The sequence below is a fragment of the Amblyraja radiata genome, chromosome 14 (assembly GCF_010909765.2).
Source record: "Amblyraja radiata isolate CabotCenter1 chromosome 14, sAmbRad1.1.pri, whole genome shotgun sequence".
Lineage (NCBI taxonomy): Eukaryota > Metazoa > Chordata > Chondrichthyes > Rajiformes > Rajidae > Amblyraja > Amblyraja radiata.
In genome coordinates, this window is record NC_045969.1 from 55,780,199 (window position 1) to 55,786,198 (window position 6,000).

General features: G+C 46.9%; 1 protein-coding gene across 2 annotated transcripts in view; it reads right to left on the bottom strand.

The window, feature by feature from the left end:
- cd247 (CD247 molecule) overlaps positions 1 to 6,000 on the bottom strand; it is a 96,807-nt gene that overhangs the window by 36,219 nt on the left and 54,588 nt on the right. Inside the window, exon 1 of one of the 2 annotated variants that reach the window (XM_033033405.1) lies at positions 2,890 to 3,077. The exons of the other annotated variant lie outside the window; for it this stretch is intronic. The gene's annotated coding sequence lies outside the window, so the exon portion shown is untranslated. Of the gene's footprint in view, positions 1 to 2,889; positions 3,078 to 6,000 lie in introns of those variants that run through there. 2 annotated transcript variants of the gene reach the window in all.

Below are 6,000 nucleotides of genomic sequence, written 5' to 3' on the forward strand. Positions count from 1 at the left end.
TCAATATATTGCAAAGTTTCTTAAAAACGGTGTGAACTCTTGTCTTCCTTGTGGCATAACGCATTTCTAGTTCTGTGCACTGTGTTCTCAGTGTGGTTTAAAAATGATTCAAAAGCTACTGAGCTGCGGTAGCTTAAATGAGTGGAGCTACCTGTGAGCGTGTGGATTTCCTGTGTAATGGTGTTACTCTGCACCTTATCGCAGTCTGATCTACCATCCGAGAGCTAGGCTGAGGCAGCCAGCCCATTTGCAGAGCTGCCATTCCAGCTCACTGCTTCCTCAGCACTGTAAACAGTTTGGCCCTCGACACAAGCGACAGCCTAACCCTGGCACCGTAAATCTTCATCCTATTTGGAACCATTCTACTTTTAATTGAATCCCGCAGCATGCAACGCATGGAACAAAGGAAAATTAATTAATTTGCAAATATATCTTTGCAAAGAGACAACAGAACCAAATACTAAGTGCCTCCCAGCTGCTCTGCCTCACAGCGCCAGAGGTCCGGGTTTGATCTTGACCTCGGTGGCTGTCTGCGTGGAGTTTGCACACTTCCCCTGTGACCATGTGGGTTTCCTCAGGGTGCTCTGGTTTCCTCCCACATCCGAAATTCTTGCAGGTTTGTAGGTTAATTGGCCCTGTGTAAATCTGTCGCTCATGTGTAAGGAGTGGATGAGAAAGGGGGATAACACAGCATTAGTGTGAGCTGGTGACTGATGGCCGGTGTAGACTCGGTGGGCCTATTTCCATGTTGTATCTTTAAACGCAACTACTGATCACAATTTCCGTTTCTGTCAACTCTAATGATTGAAGTTTTCCAATCGGCCAGTTTTCTTACGGTTCGACAGTTAGGTAATGAAAACAATGCAAAAAAGTCACTCTCAGAAACAACAGCAACAGACCAGGCCTTTTACACAACAAAACCTTTGTTTAAAAGTAACTGGAGGCTAAGGAGTTCCTTTTCAAATGTCACTTTAATACATACGAACGTTTGTTCAAGCAATCTTGGCTCAATGCATGTTATCCGTAGGTAATGACTTAGCAGGTTTATTCATAGTTGTGGGTCCAAATGACAATAAATTGAATTGTATTGTATAATTGTATTTAATTGAACATTATTAGTATCATTGCAAGTGGGCTACAGAAAATGTGACAATGTACGCTTTCTTTATTAGACTGAAGCAACACTTTTTGTCATCCCTTTTTGTCATTTTGTAGCCCGCTTTTGCAATCTTACCACGACTGTCGTTAATATATGCAGCACCGCCAGTGGCGGTAATATTAGAATGAATTCAACGGCACAAACACAATGACAGCCATCCAGCCGAGATGTGGCCTCTGATTCTCACGGCAGCCTGTTCACAGTTTGGTTTTGGAGATATAGCAATGGAAACGGAACCTTCGGCCCACCGAGCCCACAACGGCCATCGATCACCCGCTCGCACTATCCCCATTTTCTCATCCACTCCCTGCACACCAGGGGCAATTTGCAGAGGGACAATGAATCAACAAACCTGCACGGCTGTGGGATGTGGGAGGAAACCGGAGCACTCGGAGGAAATCCACACGCTCACAGGGAGAACGTGCAAACTCCACATGGACAGTACCCGAGGACAGGATTGAATCTGGGTCTCTGACACCGTGAGGCAGTAGCTTTACCAGCTGTGTTACTGTTAAACATAATGTTCTGGGAAGTGGAGGCTACGAATCCTACAGTGTATGTACAACACTGTAAACTGCACCACCGCCCAGTCCTCTCACTAAATCCCCAGCACAGGGGCACACCAACAACTACTGGGATGTAATCAAAAATATTCACTCACGTATTTTTATAACCAGACGACAAATCAGAGGCTCAGGGCAGACACTAAATATTTTGAGATTTATTCCCTGGAAACACTTTGAGCTCAGTTCTTTTCTAAGTAAACATCATTTGTGATAATGTTTCATCATTCAAAAACACCGAGATACACATTCAACATGAATAATGATCCATACCATTGGATAAAGTGAAGTCTAAATGTTAACCTCACTGTCTGCCAGAGGGAATTAACAGGGTGGAGTTGTTCTATTGATTGAGGGCAGTAGACTGAGATGTCATTACTGATGGTTTATCCACGGAGGCTGTAAGGATGGAGCTGAGTAATAAAAAGGAGATGATCGCCTTGTCGGGAGTGTACTTTGGTGCGAGGTGCTGCATTTTGGAAAGCAAACAAGGGCACGACCATCACAGTGAATGTTAGGCCCCTGGAGAGTGTTGCAGAGCAGAGGGATCGGGCAGGACAAGTGGCGTCATAACTAGATCGGGTGGTGAGGGCAGCTTTTGATCACAGTGCCCTTTGCCAGTCAAGTCGCTGAGTACAGAAGTTGGGAGATTGTCCAAGCTGTGGATGACTCTGCGCCCGGCCTATTGTGTCCAGTTGTGGTCACCCTCCTGCGGGGGAAATGCCGTTCAGCTTGAATGGGTGCGGGGAAGATTCACGAGGGTGTGGCCAGGACTCCGGGGCCTAGGCTGGAGGGAGCGGCACGGTAGGTTAGGCCTCTAACCCTTGGAGCACAGGAGGATGAGGGGTGATGCAATAGAGGTGTACAAAATCATGAGGGTAAAGGCACAGTCTTTTACCTAGAATAGATGAATCAAGAGCTAGAGGTTTAAGGTGAGAGGAGAAAGATTTAATAGAAACCATTTTTCACTCAGAGGGTGGTGGGTGTGTGGAACGAGCTGCCAGAGGAGGTAGTTGAGGCAACATTTAAAAATCATTTGGACAGACACATGGATATGGGCCCACGGCATTAGAAGGGGTATTTGGTCTGCATGGACAAGTCAGGCTGAAGGGCCTGTTTCCGCGCGAACTGACGCTATGACTATAACAAGCGACATTTTATGCTTACCTGAAATGACGGTATCACTGCATGTGGAGTGAAGTGTGCACCAGCTGTAAACTAGCTCTCGTTCACACAAAATACCCTTCCCCTGTTAACAAGTACAGTACCATACTCCAGTCCTCAACATACTTCTGAAGGAATACATCAACTGCGTCTCATTCACGAGTCTGAAGTCAGTAGACAAGAGGCAAATATTTTTGTAGAATGGAAATTTTACCAAAGACTGAGCCCATTTTCTGACACCACCCACCATGTGGTTTCCTGTTAACCCAGCTCTCTAAACTTCTTTAAAACAACATTATTCCTCCTACACTTCACATTTTCTCTGATCGGCAGACCATTGACATAACGTACATGCCTCACATCCCAGCAGCAGAAGTTTCCACAGCAGCTTTACAATCACTAAGTGCCGTTTGTTAGTTGAGAACCATCTTGGAACAACTGAACACGCACCACTTGATTGATTGTAAATTGGTTACAAAACACCCAGTGATCCTCCCATGAAGTGTGTACCTGCCAATCCTGCAGGCGGAATCCTTCCTGGTGTTTATGAGGGTGAGGGCATTGAGGAAGAGCAGGAGCGAGCAGCCTGCCTCTGCGGTAATCCTGCGGCAGGTGCAGTGGGGAGTCAGCTGGCTCCGGAAGTTCTCTTTACACGCACCTTCAAAGCAGAGTTCTCCATCTGTTTGCCCTCACGGTTCGCCAATACTTTTAAAAACAATATATATGGGCGGTACAAAGTATCAGGGACTCGGAAAAAAATTCCCAGGGCAGATGGAGGACGTTTAGCCTGTCCCCTCTGTGCCAGTAGTCCTTCCAGTGCTCGCTCGTGTCCCTGTCATCAACTCAAACAATGAGCTCCAGCCTTTATCTCGCTCTCAACATAGAACAGTACAGCACAGGAACCGGCCCTTCGGCCCACAATGTTTGTGCTGAACATGATGCCAAGTTAAATTGATCTCATCTGCCTGTAAATGATCCAGACCCCTCTATTCCTTTACTTCCATATACCTATCTAAAAGCTTCTCAAACTATCTGCTTCCACCACCACCCCCCGGCAATGCATTCCACGGCCTCTGTGTCAAAAAATGTCCACCCTGGAAAACGGTTCTGACTATCTACGCCTCTGGTTTGAATATCGGCCCCATAGCAGAAGTGTCCACGTCCCGGGGCTGCAATCTGGACATATCCCGAGCTAATTCTGCTACCACCATCTACTGCAGCAAGTGATGGCTCCCACTCATTCACGCCGGAAGCCTGCGTCCTTTTCAGGACAGACGATAACAGCGAGGTCAACATTTGAAACATGGAAGATGGACACGAAAAAATAATTTGAATCTCTTCATCAACATCCTTGATCTTGCACCACAGACTTTAGTTTAGCACTATTGTGGTTACTGAGTATTACTGGTACTATATTATCGATTATTATATGTATCTATGATTTATCGCATTAACAGGCTTGTAAAGCTGCAGCAAGTATTAGTTTAATTGCCTGTTGCCGGTACATATGACAACTATACACTCTTGACTCTCTCTGAACTGGTTCATTAGATGGTCAAGTCACGTTTATTCGTCACATACACATACGAGATGTGCAGTGAAATGAAAAGTGGCAATGCTCGCGGATTGTGCAAAAAACACACAAACTACAAACAGAATATTCACATATTACATATTTGTGGGAGGGAGGGAAGAAAAGGGAAAAAAACAGCAATTTTAAAAAGACACCACACAGTAGAGTGGTTCAGTAGAGTTAGTCCCTGGAGAGATAGACGTTTACAGTCCGAATGGCCTCTGGGAAGAAACTCCTTCTCAACCTCTCCGTTCTCACAGCATGGCAGCGGAGGCGCTTGCCTGACCGTAGCAGCTGGAACAGTCCGTTGCTGGGGTGGAAGGGGTCTCCCATGATCTTGTTGGCTCTGGAGTCACTAGCAACACCACTAGCAACAGCCTTATGGTTCCATCAACTATTATTCTTTGCTGTACGAAGGAACTGCAGATGGACCTGCTGTTTAAACCAAAGATAGACACAAAATGCTGGAGTAACTCAGCGGGACAGGCAGCATCTCTGGAGAGAAGGAATGGGTGAAGTTTCAGGTCGAGACCCTTCTTCAGACTGGTTAGGGAAAAGTGAAACGAGAGATATAGTTGGTGATGTGGAGAGATGAAGAACAATGAATGAAAGATATGTAAAAAAGTAATGATTATAACGGAAACAGGCCATTGTTAGCTGTTTGTTGGGTGATAACAAGAAGCTGGTGCAACTTGGGTGGGGGAGGGATAGAGAGAGAGGGAATGCCGGGGCTACCTGAAGTGAGAGAAATCAATATTCATACCACTGGGCTGTAAGCTGCCCAAGTGAAATATGAGATGCTGTTCCCCCAATTTGCATTTAGCCTCACTCTGACAATGGAGGAGACCGAGGCCAGAAAGGTCTGTGTAGGAATGGGAAGGAGAATTAAAGTGTCCAGCAACCGGGAGATCAGGTTGGTTCAGGCGGGCTGAGCGAAGGTGTTCCGTGAAACGATCGCCCAGTCTGCGTTTGGTCTCGCCGATGTACAAGAGTCCACATCTTGAACAATGGATACAGTAGATGAGGTTGGAGGAGGTGCAAGTGAACCTCTGCCTAACCTGAAAGGACTGTCGGGGTCCCTGGACGAGGGAGGAGGTGGAGCGACAGGTGTTGCATCTTCTGCGGTTGCAGGGGAAGGTACCTGGGGAGTGGTTTGGGTGGGAAGGGACGAGTTAACCAGGGAGTTGTGGAGGGAACGGTCTCTGCGGAAAGCTGAAAGGGGTGGAGATGGGAAAATGTGGCTAGTGGTGGGATCCCGTTGGAGGTGGAGGAAATGTTGTAGGATTATGTGTCGTATGAGACGGCTGATGGGGTGAAGAGGAAGGACTAGGGGGACTCTGTCTCTGTTGCGATTGGGGGGAGGGGGAGCAAGGCGGAGCTGCGTGACACTGTGGAGACACGAGTGAGGGTCTCATCTATGATGGGAGAGCTGGGGGTTCCCTAAAGACTGAGAACATCCAGATGTCCTGGCATGGAACCCTTTGCTTCCTGTATTAGGAGTCCTGACCCAAAATGTTGCCTGTCCATTCCTTCCACAGATA